Raw genomic sequence first — 21,900 nt, forward strand, 5'->3', positions numbered from 1 at the left:
CGCATCATATCAGAAATTTTATATTTCGTTTCGTTTCGTTTCGCCTTGAAAAAATCCCATACCGCATACCCTTAATAAATTGTCTTAATCCTATGGGTACTCGCAAACAGTTAACTCCTCTAGGGTTAAAATATTTTTTGAAGATTTGAACAATATCTATTTCTGTATAACTCTCTCTCTTCTTGGCGTAACGTCCTCACTGGGACAAAGCCTGCTTCTCAGCTTAGTGTTCTATGAGCACTTCCACAGTTGTTAACTGGGAGCTTCCGCTGCCAATGACCATTTTGCATATGTATATCGTGTGGCAGGCACGAAGATACTCTATGCCCAAGGAAGTCAAGGAAATTTCCTTTATGAAAAGATTCTGGACCGACCGGGAATCGTACCCGTCACCCTCAGCATGGTCATGCTGAATACCCGTGCGTTTACCGCCTCGGATATATGGGCCGATGTTGTATAAAATGTTAAATTGGAGGCGATATGCGTACATTTTACATGCGCCTAAATGAAGGCATGCACGCATATGGCCTAACGTTTTTTTTTTTTTTGTACCTTTACATTTGCTAAGGGTGTCCATTATGCCCCTAACCCACCCAAATGAATTATATTCAATTTACCGTAAGAAATCTTCCCTGATTTGGAGGTCTCCTGAATTCGGAGGCCCGGTGAGGACCGCATCCTACGCACACCCCGTGCTACGCCACTGAGTGGAAGAAGCACTTCGGCGAACATCGAAATGGTACAAAGAACACACGAACTGAGAAGCAACGGAGACGGTTTATTGATCGAAAACTATTACACCTCTAACGAATGCATTTACTCATATTTTTCTCTGGCAGATGAAGAAATTTGCAAAAACTTTTCCGAAAACTTTTTTTTATTTCCTCTGTGTGTTTTATTACTATGGCCCTGCACTGTCACAATTATTAATTTGATCTGTAACACTATGTGGAAGCATGTTCACCACGGCGTAATAAAAAGTACATTATTCTTTATCTGGCGTTCGCTTCACGTCGCTGCGTGCCAACATCTCCCGATCGTTAATTGGCCGTTATACCCGTCCGGCCGTTATACCGCGCCGAATGCCGCGATGAGAGCTGTAGTCTGAAAGACAAACAAAAAAAAGAGTTCAAACCACCGAAACACGGGGTCGACCAAAATAGACACACATTCTCACTCACAGCACCGAAATTCTCTTCCACGCTGGGAATGTTTCGATCGTTTTCACTGTGACTGTAGTCAGGAACGCCGTTGCCACAACTGATACCCGCTGCTATTGGCGGCAGCAGTTGGTTTTCGACTGATAAGGCTGTGTGGGCAACTTTTTGTTGGTTTGTGGTGAGTCACAACTGCAGTAGTGGGGGCATTAGGGTGGTGGTGCAGTTCGAGGCGGAAGTCTCGTTATCCGCTTCAAAACATCTGATTTCAACGATTCTTTATGTAAACTCAGATATTGGAAATAAACAAAATGAATTTCTAGTCCATCCAAAGGGGAATGACACTTCCTTTACTAACCGGAAAAATCCGCATTTATCCGGTTGCTAACCATCGCTAACCGCTGCTAACTGAGCAGCATTTAGACACGGTTAACGACGGTTAGCAACGGATGAAGGCGGATTTTTCCGGTTAGCAAAGGAAGTGTCATTCCCCCTGGTCCAACCGTGACGTGATTTAATTCCACTTGTTGTTTATTTTTTCAAAATTGATTAAATATGTAACCTGACCCACGCTCTGTTGTTCAACCAAAAGTAAAACTTGGCTTGTATCACACATGTAAGAGGCACCCTAGTCTAGTTTCGATGTGGTTAACTGCGATAACAGCAACATCTGGGGTTTCCATTCAGCAATAGTTCTAAACCGCAAATTGCCTGCTTCTTCTAGGCTTTCATTTCGTTTCATTTTTTTCCTGCGCTGTTAGATAAGATTCAGATTTCGGATTCAACATCCTCTCCCCTTGCAAGCATGCGCAACAGTTTTGGATTGTCTCTTATCGTGTTTTCCGAGCTCAGCCGAATCGAATTATTTTTGTGTGTAGAGCGCGGATCGTTTAACGACCAATCAGAGGAGAACACGTCGCTTTTCAAATCCCCTCTGTCAGCTCGTGGCTTGAGTTGCTTGTGCGAACATTCAGTGCGTAGTCAGAGGTAAATAAGTGAACAAGTAAATCCAATCCACGCCATGTCGCAGTAGAACACCGTGTGTATGCTTTGAGATTGAAGAATTGTGAGTAATATGGTGCCTTAGCGAATGATTGGTTCAGAAATTTATCAAGTGACATTCTTCTAGCTTAATCAACTGTGGGATGTGATGAAACTCTCAACATCTGGTAATGTTGCGTAAGTGAGGCCTGTTTTGGTGTGAGTCAGCGACGAAAAGAGTGTAATAGAAGAAAATCATACGCGCCACATAATTTGTTAGAAAATGAATCCACCGAAAAGTGCTAAGATTCGCTTGCAGAATCTTCACGTCGACTACGGATAACGCGTCCCCTTGGCTTTAGATATCGCAACATCTGGCAATCATCGGAGACAGCTGAATTGGTGACAACACGCGCAAGCCACATCATCAATGTGAAAAGAACATGGAAGCTGTAACTCCAGAAGGAAACGCTCAACGGAAGACAGTGCAAGTATTGGTTTCTCGCTAGGGGAAAGACAGATATAGCGAGAGTTATTCTGTTTCCAGAGTGTTGCTCAGAATTTCTCTGGATCGCACTGTTTTTCTCTCGAAGTGTTGTTTGATGCTATGGAAAAAATGAGCAGTGTTGCCCGATTTCTCGCTATTAGAGACGTTTCTGAAGGGAACTTCACACCAGTGTCTTGCCCCTAGGTTCGTCGCAGAAAGATCGAGCCGTTACGCTAGGCCTGTAGTTTTTGAACGGTAATTGCCGTTCCTCGGATTGCGCAGAAAAAGGTTTTTGAGGCATAGTGGAGCGCCTTACATCAGCTAACACTTCCACAGGGTGATTCAACATATTTGCAGTTTTTGAAAGGGTCCTGATTCACTAAACGAAGAAATTGTAAACGCTACGCTGGGGAAAAAGTTCGAAACAACTACGATTTGATAAGTTTACCGCCGTCGTCTTCGCACTGTAACGTGTAAAGCGTGATAAGAATTCTGCAAGAGATTACTCTCCAATACACATCAGAAACGTTTTAATTGGCCGTAAGCTAGCATCGAACAATGGAATACCACAAGCAACAGTGCTAGGCTAGTATGTATTGGACAATCCTAACGCACATCAGGAAGGCAACCAACTGTGACGTGCCACTTCAGTTTTAGTACATACAAACAGACGTAACTCTTAGAGGAAATTCATCAAAAACATTTTCCCGCACACTGCCACCTGTTGGTAGTTCCGCGCTAGACGCTGACGGCCATGATACATTTCGATTTGACGTTTGTCTAACACGCACACTACTACACAAATCGCCCGTAGTCGTTGTTTGCATCATTCAGCAACGTGTACACTGACAAACGTCAAAGCGATCGAACGCTAGCGCCTCTGGTGGAAGGAACGCGGAAATCAAATAAAATTCGAATTGATCGTTAAATGTATGTGCCGAGCCATTTTGAAGAGTGTTACTTCTGTTTGTCTGTGGTTTTAGTCTTAGTTCTTAGAATAAGTTTTGACGGTGGTGGTCATAACAATTCTTTATCGGCAAAATCGATCCCTAGTTCTCAATTCAGCCTAGTGGTTACGCATTGGATCGCCAACTCGGAGACGTCGGTTTCAAATTTTGAGCTAGTCGGGAATCGTTTCCAGCACATAAGCACAGAGACTTAAGGCTGGACCACAATAGCGCGCCGAGGAGCGTCGCGCCACGTCGCGTTTAGCGCTTCAATGTACTAAAACGCCAAAAACTGTTCTAAATCGACCGCGTCTAGTGCTTCGGATGAGTTGTTTTTTGTAAATATTTCAAATCTGCGCGTCGGGTTATTTGTCGATTCCACCTTCGGTGATTTATAATGAATTTTCGAGGAAATGTTGCACGAGACATGTGGAGACATTTTGACTAACATTCCGAGAGAAAAAAGACAACGGGTTTACGTATGTGAGACAGGCCTTGGGGGCACAACTTCATGAAATTGTGCTTGAGAATATTTATAGATTTCTTGGACACATTGACGTCACAGTAGGTTTTTCCATAGTTTTGGCCATTTCCAAGGAATTACTGAAAACTGCCAGAGTAGTGGAAAGCTCTTTCCAATAACTAGTTTAGCTGGAAAACATTCATCGATTTGTATTAATCTTAAGCCACAAAAACAACTATACAGTAAAAAGGCATTTGAAATGCTTTCAAGGTTTTGTGCGTAGTTTCTTCCGAGGATTTTTGCAGAGATCCTTTTAATGATTTATCGTGATTTTGGTTTCAACGAGTTCTTTTGAAATTTATGATAAATTCAGAAAACTTCCCATGTAGAATTTTTTAGTCAAATAGACTAGAAGAGGTTCTTAAAACCAGAATTAAAGGTTCAAGGTTTTATGGCGGCTCTGAAAACCTCTACAAGACTAATTGGCAATCAATATGTTATTTGGCTTCTTATGAGGATTTGTTCTGCAATTCTTCCAAAACATACTTTAAGATTGCCTTCGAAGATTTTTTAAAGAAATTCTTTTCTCCAAGGACTCCACATGCAATTAATGGAGGGATTTTTGGAAGTTCCCCTTGAGAGATTCCAATATTTCCAAACTAATTCCTATGGGATTTTTAGTATATGTTTCCGTAGACAAATTTCTAGGGCTTTATAAGGATAACTCAAGAAAAAAAATAACAAGGATTCCAAGCATTTCTTCAAGGATTCCTTCAGGAATTTTATCACGGATTCCTCCAAAAATTTCTTCAACATTTTTCTTCCAAGGATTCCTCCAGAAATTCCTCCACAGGAATCCTCCAGGAATTCTTCCCAGGATTCCTCCATGAATTCTTCCAAAGATTGCTTCTGGAATCCCTCCAAGGATTCATTCAAGAATTAGTACAAGGACTCCTTCTTCTTCTTCTTCTTGGCGTAACGTCCTCACTGGGACAAAGCCTGCTTCTCAGCTTAGTGTTCAATGAGCACTTCCACAGTTTTTAACTGAGAGCTCCCTCTGCCAATGACCATTTTGCATGTGTATATCGTGTGGCAGGCACGAAGATACTCTATGCCCAAGGAAGTCAAGGAAATTTCCTTTACGAAAAGATCCTGGACCGACCGGGAATCGAACCCGTCACCCTCAGCATGGTCATGCTGAATACCCGTGCGTTTACCGCCTCGGCTATATGGGCCCTATATGGACTCCTGCAGGAGTTCTTTCCACGATTCCTCCAGGAACTCTTCCACGAATTCCTCCAGGAAATCCATGACGGTTTTCTCAAGCACTTTCTCAAGGTATTCCTCTAGGAACTTCCCCAGGTCCCCCTCGAAGGATTCCTCCAGGAATTCTTCCATAAATTCCTCTATGAATTCTCGCAAGGATTACTCCAGAAATTCTTTCAAGGATTCCTCTAGTTTTTCTTCCAAGGATTCCTTCAGGACTTTCTCAAAGTATTCCTCCAGGAATTCCCAACAATGATTCGTTCAGGAGTTCTTCCATATAATCTTCTAGGAACTCTCCAGGAAATTCTCAAGCTATTCCTCCAGGAGTTCCTCGAAGGATTCCTCCAGGAGTTTTTCCAAGGATTCCTCCAGGAACTTCTCCAGGTATTCCTCCAGGAATCCCTCCAAGGAATCCTCCAGCAATTCTTGCAAGGATTACTCCAGAAATTCTTCCACAAATTCCATGACAGATTCCTCAAGAAATTTATCCAAGGATTCCTCCAGGACTTTCTCAAGGTATTCATCCAGGAATTCCTCAAAGAATTCCTGCAGGAGTTTTCCAAGGATTCCTTCATGGAATTTATTCAGGTATTCCTCCAGGAATCCCTCCAAGGATTTCTCCAGGAATTCTCCTATAGATTCCTTTAGGAAATCTAGCAAGGAGTACTCCAGAAATTCTTGCAAGGATTCCTACAGGACTTTCTCAAGGTATTCCTCCAGAAATCGCCCAAAGAACTCCTTCAGGACTTTATAAAGGTATTCCTCCAGGAAATCTTCCAAAGATTCCATCTGGATTTCATCCAAGGATTCATCCAAGAATTAGTGCAAGGACTCCTTCAGACATTCTTGCCAGGATTCCTCCAGGAATTATATGACGGACTCCTCAAGGAAATCATCCAAGGACTCCTCTAGGAATTCCTAAAAGGATGCCTCTAGAACTTTTTCCAAGGTTTTCTTTCGGACTTTCTCAAGGTATTCCTCTAGTAAGTCCTCAAATGATTCTCCAGGACTTCTTCCAAGGATTCCTCCAGGAATTTATTCAGGTTTTCTTCCAGGAATCCTCCCAAAGATTCCTTCAGGAGTTTTTCCATAGATTCTTTTAGGAATTCTTGTAAGGATTACTCCAAAAATAATTCCAAAAATCCAGTATTTCTTCCAAAAAATTCTCCTGGAATTCTTCCTAGGATTCCTCCAGGATTTCTTCCAAGGATTTCTCCAGGATTTTCCTAAGGAATTTCTCCAAGAATTCTTCCCAGAAATCCTCCACAAATTCTTTCTAAGGTTCCTTCTGGAATTCCTCCAAGAATTAGTGTAAGGACTTCTTCAGTAATCCTTCCCAGGATTCCTCCAGGAATTTTTCCACGAAATCCATGACGTATTCCTCAAGAAATTTTTTCAAGGATTCCTCCAGGACTTTCTCAAGATATTCCTCCAGGAATCCCTCCAAGGATTTCTCCAGGGATTCTTTCAAGGATTCCTCAGTAATTCCTTCAGGTATTCCTTCAGAAATCCCCGCAAGGATGCCTTCGTCTATAGATTCTTCTAGGAATTCTTGTAAGGATTACTCCAAAAAAAATGTTCCAAGAATCCAGTATTTCTTCCAAGGATTTGCCCAGGAATTCTCCACAGGATTCCTCCAGGACTTTCTCAAGGTATTCCTTCAGGAATTCCTCAGAGGATTCTTCCAGGAGTTTTTTTAAGGATTGCTCCAGGAACTTCTCCAGGTATTCCACCAGGAATCCCTCCAAGGATTCATCCAGGAATTCTTCCATGGTTTCCTCTAGGAATTCTAGTAAGGATTACCCCAGAAATTCTTTCAAAGCTTCCTGCAGTATTTCTTCCAAGGATACTTCCAGAAGTTCTTCCAAGGATTCCTTCAGGATTTTATCAGAGGATTACTGCAGGAATCCCCCCAAGGATTCCATCTGGAGTTCTTCCATAGAATCTGCTAGGAATTCTTGCAAGGATTACTTCAAAAATAGTTACAAGAATCCAGTATTTCTTCCTAGGATATCTTCAGGAATTCTGCCCAGGATTCATCCACTAATTCTTCCAAAGATTCCGTCTGCAATTCCTCTGAGGATTCATCCAAGCATTAGTGTAAGGACTCCTCCAGTTATCCTTCCCAGGATTCCTCCTGGAATTTTTCCACGAATTCCATGACGGATTCGTCAAGAAATTTATTCAAGGATTCCTCCAGGACATTCTCAAGGTATTCCTCCAGGAATTCCTCCAAGGATTCCCCCAGGGATTCTTGCAAGGATTCCTCTAGGAGTTCTTCCAAGAATTCCTCAGGAATTTCTTTAGTTATTCTTTCAGGAGTTCTTCTATAGGTTCTTCTGGGAATTCTTGCAAGGATTACTCCAAAAAATGTTCCAAGAATCCTGTATTTCTTCCAAGGGTTTCACAAGGAATTCTTCTCAGGATTCCTCCAGGGATTCATCCAAGGATTCCTCCAGGACTTTCTCAAGGTATTCTTTCAGGAATTCCTCAAAAGATTCCTCCAGGAGTTTTTTTCCAAGGAATCCTCCAGCAACTTCTTCGGGTATTCCTCCAGCAATCCGTCCAAGGATTCCTTCAAGAATTCTTGCATAGTTTCCTCCAGGAATTCTTTCAAGGATTCCTGCAGTATTTCTTCCAAGGATTCTCCAGGAGATCTTCCAAGGATTCCTTCAGGATTTTTTCGGGGGATTACTTCAGGAATCCTTCCAAGGATTCCTTCAGGAGTTCTTCCATTGAAATCCTAAAGGAATTCTATTCCAGAACTCTTCTTTGTGAAAGCTCTTTTGGGAAATCTTTCTTGGGATGCTTTTAGAAAATTTTCCAAGAATTCACTAGAAGGATTTTATCAGGAGTTTTCCTAAAAATTTCTCAAAAATTTTTTCTAGGAATTCCACCAAGGGTTTCGCGAGGAGTTTCTCGTGAAGTTTTTCAGAAATTCCTTACGGAATTCCTTCGAGAGTGTCCTCTAGAGTTTCGTACAAGGATATTTCTAAGAATTTTTCATGGACTCTAGAGGAAATGTATTCAGAAATTCCTTCAGGGATTCTTTCAGAAATGTCTGCTTGGATTTTTTCTGAAATTTCTTCAAAAATGTAACCCAGAGACGTTTGCCGATTTTTAGGCATTTCTTCAGGAATTTCTCAAGTCATTTCTACTAAAATTTCTTCAGAAATCATACAGGGCTTCTTTCGGAAATACTTCCAAGGGTTTTTCTAATAATTCCTTTAGAAAATCCTTCCAGCAGCAGTTTAAACAATAATTCTTATTTAGAAATCATGCGATTCTTGTAGAAATATTCCTTCGGAGATTTCTTAAGAAATTGTTTCAGAAATTTTCTCAGGGATTTTTTCAGAAGTCCTCATGGAAATTGTACAAAAAAATACTGGAAGAACTTTAGAAAGAATTCCCTTAGATAATTTTCAAGAAATCTCTGCAGGAATGTCTGATGGAACCTCTTACAAATCCCTGGTGTTACCTTTAAAGATTTCTAGAAGAAATTATTTAAATTTTTCTGGAGGATTCCCTGGCAAAAAATCCTGAAGCAATTTCTTACGTTATCTTTGGAGGAGTTCCTGGATGGATGCCTGGGAGAAAACCTGATAAAATTTCTTAAAATACCCTCTCGATTTTTTTTTTGAAAAAAAAAACATTAGAAGCTTCTGGAGGAACTCTGGAAGTGATTCCATGGGAACATTGCTTGAGAAATTTCTGGAGGAGTACCTAGAGAAATCCTTGGAGGAACTCCAGAAGGAATTCTTGAAGGGATTCCGGGAGAAATACCTGGAAAATCAACTGTAGGAATCCTTGGACGAATTCGTAGAGGAATCCTGGTATGAAATTCTGGTGGAATCCTGGTAAGAATTCATTTTGGAATCCTGGGAAGAACTCCTGGAGGAATCCTGAGAAGAATGCCTGAAGCAATCCTTGACGAAATACCAGGAAGAATTTTTGGAAGAATTATTGGAGGAATCTGGAAAAATTTCAGGAGAAATCCATGCAAGAGCTCTAAGAGGATCAATTAGTCTTTTAGAGGTTTTAGGAACCCTCGTAGAACCGAATACCTTTTATTCTGGTTTTATGAGAACCTGTTCTAGTCCTTGTCTATTTGGCTAAAAAATGCTACATGGGATTTTAAGCTTAAGCTATGCCCTTGAGAATTTCTTCAGAAATTCCATCAGGAAGTCATTTAATAAGTATTTTTATGTATTCCTTTGGAAACTTCTCCTGGGATTACTTCGAAAATTCGTCTGGGGTATCCTTTACAAATTCATTCTGAAGGAATCAGAACCCCTCTGAAGTGATTCCTCCATTTTCCTTCCATAGGTTTTATGTAAATTATTGAGAGTTTTCGCCCTAGGCTGTTTCATCTTCGCATTCAGAAATTGTGTTGAAGATTGTTTCAGAAATTCTTACAGCCATCATTTTTTTTCCAGAAAATATTCCAGTGGTTCCTTCTGGAATTCATACAGGTATTTCTTCACGAGCTTCTCCAGATTCTTTCTCGGGAATTCTCCAGGGGTTCCATTGGAAATATTCGCTGGAGTAACTTCAGAATTGTTTTTCAAGAATTCGTCCAGAAAATCTAGCTAGAAATCCTCAGATTCCTTCAGGAGTTTTTTCCAAGGATCCCTCCAGGAATTTCTCCAGGTATTCCTCGAGAAATCCCTCCCGGAATTCTTCCATTCATTTCTTCAGGAATCCCTCCAAGGATTCCTCCAGGAATTTTTCCATGGATTCCTATTAGTATTCTTGCAAGGATTTCTTCAGGATTTCTTTCCAGGATTCCTCCAGGACTTTCTCAAGATATTTCTCCAGGAATCCCCCCAAGGATTCCTTCAGATCTTCCATAGAATCTTCTAAATATTCTTGCAACGATTACTCCAAAACTAGTTCCAAGAATCCAGTGCTGATTCCTAGGGTTTCTCTAGGAATCCTTCCCAGGATTCCCCCAGGAGTTCATGCAAGGATTCCTCCAGGAAATTTTCCAGGTATTTGTCCAGGATTCCTTCTGGAATTCCTCCAAGGATTTCTTTAGGTACTCCTCCAGGAATTTATCTAAGGATTCCTTCAAATACAATTTCTGCGACTTATCTAGGAATTCCTCCAAAGATTTTACCATGACTTCTTAAAAAAAATCTTTCTGGAATTTCTCCAAGAATTCTTCCAGGTATTCCTCCAAGACAGGCCCGTGCACAGAAGTGGCGCCAAGGGAGGAGTTTTTCCCAATTTCGGCAAAAGGCGGAGGGGCGCCTAGTGTATGGAGCGTCGGTAATTACGGGTTTAATAACCAGACCCTACCCCCCCCCCCCCCCCCCTTGTGCACGGGCATGCTCCAAAGATTCCTTCAGGAATTCATTCAACGATTCATCCAAGAGTTAATGCAAAGACTCCTCCAGGATTTCTTCCCAGTTTTTCTTCGAGGAATTTGTCCAGGTATTTCTTCAGAAATTTCTCCAGGAATGCCTCCAGGAACCCCTTCAAGGATTCTTCGAGAAATTCGTCCAAGAATTCTTCCTGGCATTTCTCCAAGGATTTTTCTATGCCCTTCTCCAGGAACTTCTCCAAGGATTCCTCCATGAATTCGCCCCAGGATTCATCCAGGAATTCTTTCCAGGATTTCTCCAGAAATTTTTTCCAGGATTCCTCCAGGAATTTCTCCAGGTATCCCTCTAAGAAGTTCACTAGGTATTCCTCCAGGAATCCCTCCATGGATCCCTCCAGGAGTTTTTCCAAATAATTCCTCCAGGCATTTTTCTTGTGACTCATCCAGGATATTTTCTAGCTATTCTTCCAGGAATGCCTTCAAGAAATCCTCCAGAAATTCTTCCAAGAATTCTTCCTGGCATTACTCCTACAATTTCTTCGGGCATTCCTTCAAAGATTCCTCTAAGAACTCTTGGATGGATTTCTTCAGGAATTCTTCCAAATATTCCTCCAGAAATTTCTCCAGGTATTCCCCCGGGAATTCCTCCAAGGATTCCTTCTAAATTTTTTCCAATTCTTTCGAAAATTCTTCCAAAAATTCTTACAAGGATACTTCCTGGAATTCCTCCAAAGATTCTTCCAGGTATTCCTCCAAGACAGGCCCGTGCACAGAAGTAGCGCCAAGGGAGGGATTTTCCCCAATTTTGGCAAAAGGCGGAGGAGCGTCTAGTGTATGGAGCGTCGGTAGGGGGGGGGGCGGGTAACAACCAGCCCCCTCCCCCTTGTGCACGGGCATGCTCCAAAGATTCCTCCAGGAATACCTCGAAGAATTCTTTCAAGGATTCATCCAAGAATTCATGCAAGGATTTCTTCCCAGTTTTTCTTCGAGGAATTTTTCCAGGAATTTTTCCAGGTATTCCTTCAGAAATTTCTCCAGGAATTCTTCCAGGAATCCCTTCAAGGATTCTTCCACGGATTCGTCCAGAATTATTCCTGGAATTTTTCCAAGAATTTTTCTATGCACTGCTCCAGGAACTTCTCCAAGGATTCCTCCAAGAATTCGTCCCAGGATTCATCCAGCATTGCTTTCCAGGATTTCTCCAGGAGTTTTTCCCAGGATTCCTTCGGGAGTTTCCCCAGGTATTCCTTCAAGAATTTCACCAGATATTCCTCCAGGAATCCCTCCATGGATTCCTTCAGCAGTTTTTTCAATGAATTCCTTCAGGCATTTTTCCAAGGACTCATCCAGTATTTTTTCTAGCTCTTCTTCCAGGAATGCCTTCAAGAAATCCTAGAGGAATTCTTCCAGGCATTACTCCAACGATTTCTTCAGGAATTCCTCCAAATATTCCTTCAGGAATTTCTCCAGGTATTCCCTTGGGAATTCCTCCAAGGATTCCTTCAGGAATTTTTCCAAGGATTCCTCCAGGAATTCTTCTGAAAATTCTTCCAAAAGTTCTTACAAGGATACTTCCTGGAATTCCTCCAAAGATTTTTCCAGGCATTTTTTCATGAATTCCATCAGGAATTCTTCCATGAATTCCTCAAAGGAAGCTATGAAAAAATGACTGTCTACAGGGACATCACCAGAAATTCCCTTGAGATTTTTCCAGGATTTACCATTTTTTTTTCGGAATTTTTATAGAAAAAAGGGTTTTCTAGAATGATTTCAGTGGAATTCCTTCGAAGATTCCTCCAAGTGTCGCTTCAGAATCCATTCCTGTCCAAGGAACACCAAAAGACAATCCTCCAGAGATTTCGGTGAAATTTTTATAGGAATATCTTTCAAGAATTCTTCCAGTATTTTTTTCTTTAATTTCCAGGAAAACTTTTGAAAAAATCTCTGTAGGATTATTTGAAACAATTCCTTAATATTCCTGAAAGATTTGCATAAGAAATTTCAAAAAAGGATTCTTGTAGAAATTCCTGAAGGAATTTCTTAAGAAAATATAAGAAAAGCTCTTGGAAGTATTGGATTGGATTTTTGAAAAAAAACTTTAAGAGAAATTTCTCAAAAAAAAATCTGAAGAAATCTCAAAAAATCTGCAAACGTTTCTGGGTTGTATTTTTGAAGGAATTTCAGAAAGAATGCAAACAGATATTTCTGAAGGAATCCCTGAAGAAATTTCCGAAGACATTTCCGTAAAAAATTTCCTGTAGAATCCATGTAAACATCGTAGACATATCCTTGTATGAATATCTAGAGGAATAAGTGAATAACTCACAGGGAAATTCTTGGAAGAATGCCATAAGGAATTTCTGAAACACGTTCTGAAGTGCAGGATGAAGGAACTGCTTGAAAAACCCTTGGTGGAATTCCAAAAAAAGTATAGTGGAGAATTTTTAGAAAAAAATATTGGAAATTCTTTGAAGAATGCGTAAAGAAATCCTCAGAACTATGGTTATAAGCAGAAATTCTTCCAGTTTTTTGTGCAATTTCCAGGAAAACTTCTGAAAATGTCCCTGGAGTAAATTTTAAAACAATTTGTTAAGAAATCCCCGAAGGAATATTTATGAAAGAATTGCGTGAGATATTTCTGAAAAGAATTCTTGTTAAAATTCCTGCAGAAATTTCTGAGGGAATTTCCAAAGAAATTATTAGAAGAACGATTGAAAGTATTTCCAAAATAATCTCCGTAGAATTGTTTAGGAAATTTTAAGAGAAGTTTCTGAAAAATTCCATGGAAGCACTTCCTGAAGAAATCCCCAAAATTCTTCAAACGTCTTTGGGTTATATTCTAGAAGGAATTTAACAAAGAATCTGAGCAGACATTTCTGAAAGAATCCCTGAAGGAATTTCTGAAGAAGTTTTCAGTAGAACCCATGTAACAATCTTAAAGATATCCTTGTACGAATCTCTAGGGGAATAACTGAAGAATTCGCAGTGAAATTTTTGAAGGAATCCCAAAAGGAATTTCTGAAAAACTTCCCGAGAAACTTCTTGAGAAACCCTTGGTAGAATCCAAAGAAGAACTTTCACAAAGAAGCCGTAAAAGACTTCTGGAGTAGAATTCCTGGTGGATTTTCTGAAAACCGAAACGTACCCTTGGAAGGTTTTATTAAAGAGTTCGTGAACTAACTTCTGTGGTATTTTTTTTTTTGATAAATTTCAAAAAAATCTATAATTTGCTAAAGGAATTCACGGAAAAAAATCTCTGAAGGAATTATTGCCAAAGTTTCCTTTATAAACAATTTCTTCGGAAAGGAGAGAGACTTTCTAGACGACTGGAAAATCTTCTATGGATAGGTTCCGTAATTGCAAGGGATAGCTTCAGAAATTACTCTACGAAATCTTGCAGAAAACCTCTCAGGGATTTTTTCAAAAAAATCTTTCAGAAAATCTTTAAGAAATTTCTCCAGTGTTTCCTCCAAGTGAAGATTTGCTGAAGCCCTGCCCAAAGCGTTCAAAAGCACAAATCTGGAGAACCAAATTTCGGTTGCCACTGGAAAGTTGATCGATTGGTTACCCGCTAGTGGAAAAATCTTAGGAAACTCCTGAAGAAACCCCCAGCTAATTCTCTGTGGGAATATCTGATAGAATCTCTACGTGAATTCCTGAAGATGTTCGAAGGATTTCATTGACAGGAATTCATGCTAAGGAGATACGTAGAAGAGTCTTTGGAGTAATTCTTGATGATATCATTCAAGAATTTTCTGTAAGAATTAAAAAAAAATCGGTAAATCCTCAATTATCTTCAGAATTACTGACAGATTTTTTTTTTTTCAAAAATTAATCCAGATTTTCCAATGAAAATTATTTCGGCAATTTTTGAAGGAACTTCTCCGATCATATCATGTGGATTTCATTAAAGAATTAACGGAGCTATTCTTCAAAAAATGGCCGAAGCGATTCCATAAATAAACCGCTTAAATTCCTTAATGTAATGCTGGATTCCTGAATTTCAAAAAAAAAGTTGCCGGAGGACTTTGTGCAGGTATTGTCTGAACAAATCACAAGAGACATCCCGATCAACCGGTGAAAGATTTTCGATGTCGACCGCTAACGACAGGTAAAGAACTATGAAGAAAATTGGAATCCAGTTGATTCTGGGATTCCTTAAGGTGTTGCCAGAAGAACTTCCGAAGAAATTGCAGAAGGAATTCCCAAAAATAATTGACTGGGAAAATTCAACAAAAAAAAACTGTCGATCCTCAAGGAGCTTCAGCAGCCAATCCATGACGTTCTGAATTTATTGTCTAAAAAATCTCATAGAAATTTTCGGTAAAAAATTGAAACTTGATAATTCTTTAAGAAATTTTCGGAAAAATCTTGAAATTTTTTTTAAAAAGACAATTTTGAAGAAGCTTCTAAAGCATTTTCCGCTGAAATGCCGGAAGAAATTATGAGAAAGTTGCTAGCGCAATTCCTCAAGAAGTTTCCAGCGATAGTCCTAAGTTCCTGAATAAATACTTGCGAAATTCCACTAAAAATTTTCCGGAAGTGAATCTAAAATAAAAAAAATGGTAGGGAATTCCTCCAGAAACTGCATGACATATTTCAGGATAAATTGAAGAAATCCTAAGAATATTTCGAGAAGAGTTGTCAGAATAAATCCTCAAGAAGCTGTCACAGAAATTCCTAATTGAATTGCCTAAGAAATTTGGGAATCACTTTGAAAATTTCTATTAAAATGAAGCACAATTTTAAGAAAAAAAAATTTGAAAATAATTCTGAGGATTTCCCGAAGAACTTACAAAAAGAATTCCTTACGAAATTATCGGGAGAATCTCCAGACAAAATTATCTTAGACATTACTGAATAAATTGTCGTAGAAAACAATGGGTAAACAATGGAAAAATGTCGAGAAAATTTCTTTGGAAATCGCAGGACAAATTTCAAATTGATTTGCCGAAGAAAATTCTGAAGAGATTTCAGAAAAAATGTCGGAGGAATTCCATAGGTAATACTCGGAAGAACTCTTACATAAATTGCTTGCGGAATTCCTAGAAAGCATTTTCAAAAATATTCTTAGAATTGTTACCGAAGGATTACTTCAGATTATTGCCGGATAAGCTTTTTAAATAATTTCCGGAGAAATTTAAAAAAAAACGGAAAAATTTGCAAATGTATTGCTAGAGGAATGCCTGAAAAAAAAAATACTGAAAACACGAACAGAAATTCTAGAAGGAGTACCCTAGGACTTTTTATAAAGAATTTGCCAGAGCAATCTTTCTATGAACTGCTGGAGAAATTGCCGGAGAAATTTATGATTATATTGCCGGAGCGATTCCAAAAGAAATCGCCGTTTGTTTTTCTCAAAATCTTGTGTAAAGATCTGTTGTGTATTTTTGAATTGGTTGTCGTGCTATTGCTTCAGAAATTTTTCCAAGAGATCGTTCAGCAACTCCACCAAGTAATTCTTATTGAATTCCTCCGAAGATGGAATGGGAAATCCTTGAAGATTTTTTCTAAAATTTGCCGGAGCTCTGAGATAAATTGGTGGAGAAACCACGAAAAAAAACGTTTGGAGAAATTCCTGTAGAAATTATTAAAGATAAATAATTTATGAAACTTTGGAAGAACTTCTGAAACTTCTATAAGAATCCTTGGTGAAATGCCAGAAGTGATGCATGGTGTAATTTCAAAAGGAGCCCATAGGAATGTTTTATGGAATACCTAAAGAATTGCTTAGAGGGATTGAAAAAAAAGGGAGATTGAAGAAATCTCCTGACAGTATGTTTGAAGACAGCCTAGAAGAATCATCGAAGGGTTTTCTTAAGGAATTCTTAAAAGAACTCCGGATACAATCGTTGGAAGAAATTTCTGAATCTAAATGGAATCTGAAAGTATTTTTAAAAAAAGATTCTGAATGAATCACAGAAAAAAAATCAAAACAAATTATGTTCGACAAATAAAAAAAAACGAATTTGAGAAATTTCTAATAAATTTCTTGAAAAAAAATCTTGGGATATATTTAAACGAACTCTTTCATAGATGTCTAGCAACATTCTGAAAGTAATAATTGTAGGAGCTACTGAGGTTTGAAAGGGATTCTTGCGAAGGTTTCCAAATGGAACCAACTTCTGAAGAAATTCTTAAACAAAGAACTGCTGATATCCTTGTAGGATCCTCCAGTTTTTTTTTTGAGAAATTTATTAAGAAACTTATGTTTTTATTCTTGGGGAAATTAATAGTCCATAATGAAAAAAAGCTTACAAGAAATTCCAATCCAATAGCTTAGCAATTATTGTCACAAGTTCTGGATGACGTGCTGAAGAAATTCCTTATCGAAATCTTGGAGAAATTTGTAAGAAAATCCTTTGAGTACTTCGTTGGAATGACATCTAAATTAATACACACAGACATCGCTGAAAAAATGTTTACAGGAATAACTCGAGAAAAACTTTACGAAATCCTTACAGGAATCTGTTAGAATATGTTTAAATGGTTTCTGGAAAAATCGCGAAAGGAATTTTAGACATTTTTTCAACATATGTTCTTCGAAATTGACAATACACTCGAAAAAACATACATAGACGATAACTCGTACTTAGCCAACTTTGTCAGATGTGAAGGACTGTGATACTACAAATCAGTAGCATGAATTACGCTTTCCGTAGAGCCAACGCTCCGTTTACCGTTATTAAAAAAAATTAAAAAAAATAAAAAAAAAAATTAAAAAAAACTAAACTGATTTGAACTCTATCTCAAATCTTGTGGTGACACCTTACTTGGTTCGTTTCTTTCCTACAGACATCTGCATATCATGCACATGCAGATGTCTGTAGGAAAGAATAGAATAGAAGATTCACTGAACCTACAGGCAATCATAGGTCTAGTTGGTGTTGCTTTTAGTCATATTAAAAAAATGGAAATTGGTAAGGGAAAAGGAATGTCTCGACTTATCGCCACATAACTCTGCTCCCACTTCCTTTGTTCTTATCTTGTGGTGGCTGCTATCGACTGATAATCTTCGCCCAACCAATAAATGTAGCTTATTTAAAGACTTTTTTAAGCTCTTATACAGCAAAATTGTTGATCGTAGAATGGTGTAATTTCTCTTGACTGTCCCATAAATAAATTGGATGGAAGTGAAAACAAATCTTTGTTTGGTGGAGCAAAATGCGCACGAAAAGTCGTCATTTAGGGCATTACCGCTCTTCAATCCGCAGCGCCATTATGCCATATCAACTCAGACAGTTTTCTTTTCTGCATGAAGTCTCTTTCATAATGTAAGATCTAAAGCTAAATGCATCCATCTTATGTATGCCAAATAGGCAAATCGGGAAGATCAAAAGCTCTTCTTTGTTTGGAACGCACTCTCTATTTCTATTCGGTACATTGCTTCAATAATATCGCTGGCCACATTTTGCTGCTCGATTATCTTTGCGGTGGGATTTCCCAACATCACGTGCAGCCTTTTGGTTCCCATAGGACACTCGTTTTACGCTGTTCAACACTGTTCCTTCTATTTGGGTTGCTGCTGTGACTGATGATTTGGTGACGGACGATCCAATCCGATGACACCCACACTTTTTGTTGCCAAATTCTGGCTTTAATCTGATCTGATCTCTTAGCAAACTATCTCTCCAAGCGCAGTTCAGTGGGTTCCTAGAGGGTCTAGAGGTTTCTAGAGGGTCCCTAATACTAGTTTTAGCCCATGGAAATGATTGACTACGAAATGTTTCAAAGTTGCTCAAATGATTCCAGTTATTCTCAAAGGCGGTTAAGAGAAGGCATATTCCAACTGCATACGTCGAATTGATTTATCTTTTTGAAAGGCTCATACGTTCGAAAGCTTGACGGGGCCAAAAAACTAGTTTTTTTTTAAATAAAATAACAGACGAATTGGAATCACAGTGATGAGTATGTGCTCTTTGAGTTCGTTGATTTCAATAAATCTTTTTTTCTCAAGGAAGTGATTTTCAATTTTATATGATAATTCTTTGAAATCTTCATTTCACTTGTTTTTTGTCTTTTAATCTTTATCTGTATTTATTACTTCTTTATTGCTTGTATGATAAGAAACAAAAATTCGTTCTTACAGTTTACTGCCGACCATCGTGAGTGACACTCACGACTGCGGGAGCCGTACTGGTAGCTACCAATCCTCTTACAGTGGTAGATCTACCGCGCCTTGGTCGCAGATCGATGTCTATCGGATCCTATTACGCACACGTTGGATGCTGTGTCGGATTCTCTGTGATTAATCCGCTTGCTTCAAATGGCTTTCCAACTGTCTCGGTATTGCGGTTGAATCCCGATTCTTTAAGTACTAGGGAGGGAATCGACAATACGGCTGCGGTTGCTTTCCTGCTCTCGACTGAAAAAATTGTGTGTTATTGGAAATTTAGCTGACAGTTCTTTTTCGCCCCCAAAAAAAAAAAAAAAAAAAAAAAAAAAGCGTTAGTGAATAAATCTGAAATATTAATTATTTTTGAAATGTTTTTAGTCGATGCACCCCCAAATGTATAAAAGAAAGCTCCTGTGTAGAATAGGATAATCACCTCTTAGATTGTTTTTTTTCGGTATTTTTGAGCCCATATCAGAAAAACTTCCTTTCTGATATTCACTTTTTGCGCTCTCATTCCTAGTCGTGTAAAATAGGCTTTGTGATTTAAAATGGTCGAGAGAGTCTTTTTTGTAGTCATTTCTTTATAAATTTATTCCTTGGTTGCCTACGAGTTCCCTCAAAAATTTCTCAACGTTCGGGCCCGTTATGTAATTCATAGGGAAATTTTCTTTTTTTTTTTTACTTTTAGGAATTAATTTCAACATTTCACTAGATATTTCTCTGAAATTTTTCGTTTGAGTTTATTGGTAAATTTAACATGGATTGGTTCAAAAATGCCTGCATAAATTTCTTCTGTCTCGCTTTCTGATCTTTTAAGAACATTTTTGAAAGATTCCTCCAGAAATTTATCGAAAAATGTGTAGAGAAAATCATTCATGGAGATTTTCTGAAATTCCTCCAACGATTCCAGTAACTAAATCTCCAGGTATTTCTTGGTAACTCTTCCGGGGATTCCTACAGAAATCTGCCAGGGAGTTTTTAGGAACTTTCGTCACTTAAATTAATTTAAGAACTCCATAATGAAGCCTTCCTTGAAATCCTTCTGAGATTGCTAGATGAATTTCTTTAGAAATTTCTCTAAGAATTACTTTTAGAAAGTCTTACGAATTCCTTTTGAAGATATTTCAAAACATTTTCCGTTGATTCCTTCAGACATTTATTTTAATTCTTTTTTAAGAATTTTCCTTGAGGATTTTTTCTTGAAATTTATCCTCCATAGATTCTTTCAGAAATCCGTACGAGAATTCATTCGGGAAATCATCCACGGATTTCTTCAAAACATCCTCAGTTTATAATCTGTCAAGAATGTGCTTTAAGAATCCATTTAAAGAATTAGAAATTCCTCTGGAGATTCCTTCGCAAATTCTTTATGAGACACCACGATATTTTTTTTCAAAAATTCCATATTTTTTATTCTTTAAAATTGATCTATGGGTTCGTTTAGAAATTACTCCAGCAATTCGGTCGTAGAATATACCAAGGTTTTTTTTTCAGAAACAACCTCAGCGGTTTCACCGGAAATTCTTCCTAGGATTTTCAAGAAACTTTTCCAACGTTTTTTTATCAAATCTTTCTTAATGGAAGTCCCAGAAATTTCCTTTAAGAACTCTTTTGGGATGATTTCCATGGGTTCCTTCCAAAATTCCGTAAGGGATTTGTTTTTTCAAGAATTGGTGAAGGGATCCTGGAGAAATTTCCGAAGATTTTTTAAACTTATCTCGAGAAGAATTCAAAAAGTAATCCCTGATGATTTCATCAGGGAATACTTTTTAAATTATTCTTGAAATTCGTTTAGGAAAATCCTCGGAAGTTTCTCCAGGATTCCTTTAATATTTAAAAAAAAAAAAAAAAAATCTTCCAAAGACTTCTTAGAAATTCGTACAGGAAATTCTTTAAAAAGTGTTCAAACATAACTTTGCAAACTCTTGAGGAAATCAACCATAAAATATTGCAGGAATTCCTCCAGTAATTCTTGCATAATTACTTTCAGTGATTCAGGCAGAAACTCCTTCAGGGTTTCCTCCAGATATTCCTCCATGTATCTATCCAGATATTCCTCCGACATTTCTTCTAGAGATAACTCCATGAATTACTTCACGAATTTTTTAATGAATGGTTTCAAAAATATATTTTCTTTGGTTTTCGTCAGGAATTCTTTCTCAAAACTTCTCAAAAGCCTTTGTGATGGTTCTTCACAGAAGCCAATCTAGGCGTTTCTCCTGAAATTCCTGGAGGAACTCTTCAAGAAATGCGTACGCAGATTCCACCAGGAACTCACTCAGAAAATCCTCTGCATAAAAAGATTTCTTCAGGATTTTTTTTTCTAAAAAATCCTCATTGAACTTTTCTAGGAATTCCACCCACGGTTTGTCGTGAAGTTTCACCAAGAAGTTCCTCCAGGGATTGTTTTAAGGATTTCCCAGAGTTTTTTTTTCAGATATTTCAACAGAGATTCATTCAAAAGTACTTCCTGAGATATCTACGAATGTTTTACTAGAGCTTTCTTAAGAAATTTCTTCAGAGTCGTTTAACAGAATTTCCAGAGAATTTTTTAAAATTTTAGGAATTTCTGAAGACTTTTTTTTTAAGTTTTTATATAAAGTTTTTTTTTTCAGAAATATATCTAAACTTCAAAAACTTGCAGAGGTTCCTTCGCAAATTCTTCCAAGGGTTCTGAAGTTTGTTCTTAGAAACTGGTCCTGCGGCTTCGTCCGAAATTCTTCTGGGATTCCATCGTGGATTCCTGCAAGAATTGTTCCAGATATTACTCCAGGATTTTTTTGGAAATTTTCCTGAAATTGCACAAAAAAATGATAAACATTACAAGGAAGAGTCCCTGAAGGAGTCCATTGAAAACTATGCCTTTGGATCTTCTCGGAAACAGTTCTTGAACATTATCTGGAGATGTTTTGACAAAAAGTTCTAAAAAAAATTCCAGTTAGATCTGGATGAATTTCGGAATGGATGCCTGAAAGAAAACTTTTGGAAACTTCTTAAGATCTTTTTCTTGATTCTAAGGAAAAATGCTTGAGAAATGTCTTAAGAGATCCCCCAGTGATAACTGAAGATATCCTTTGATAATGTCTACAGAAAATGCAGACAAAGGTACTTGTGGAATTCCTGAAGAAATCTCTCGATACACTTTTGAGGATTTTTT

General features: G+C 38.2%; 1 protein-coding gene and 2 long non-coding RNA genes across 3 annotated transcripts in view; 2 read left to right on the forward strand and 1 right to left on the reverse strand.

Annotated features, from left to right (window-relative positions):
- Positions 1–21,900, forward strand: part of LOC134285574 (tachykinin-like peptides receptor 86C) — a 545,193-nt gene that overhangs the window by 451,262 nt on the left and 72,031 nt on the right. The gene's annotated exons all lie outside the window — the stretch shown is intronic.
- On the reverse strand, positions 860–1,445 carry LOC134287306 (uncharacterized). The gene is made up of 2 exons (XR_009997208.1): positions 1,170–1,445; positions 860–1,104 (listed from the first exon to the last, which is right to left on the reverse strand). It is a non-coding gene; the product is annotated as an uncharacterized LOC134287306 (long non-coding RNA).
- Positions 1,776–3,846, forward strand: LOC134285571 (uncharacterized). Its single transcript, XR_009996477.1, has 2 exons — positions 1,776–2,223; positions 2,287–3,846. It is a non-coding gene; the product is annotated as an uncharacterized LOC134285571 (long non-coding RNA).

Source organism: Aedes albopictus, chromosome 1 (genome assembly GCF_035046485.1).
Source record: "Aedes albopictus strain Foshan chromosome 1, AalbF5, whole genome shotgun sequence".
NCBI classification, from domain to species: domain Eukaryota; kingdom Metazoa; phylum Arthropoda; class Insecta; order Diptera; family Culicidae; genus Aedes; species Aedes albopictus.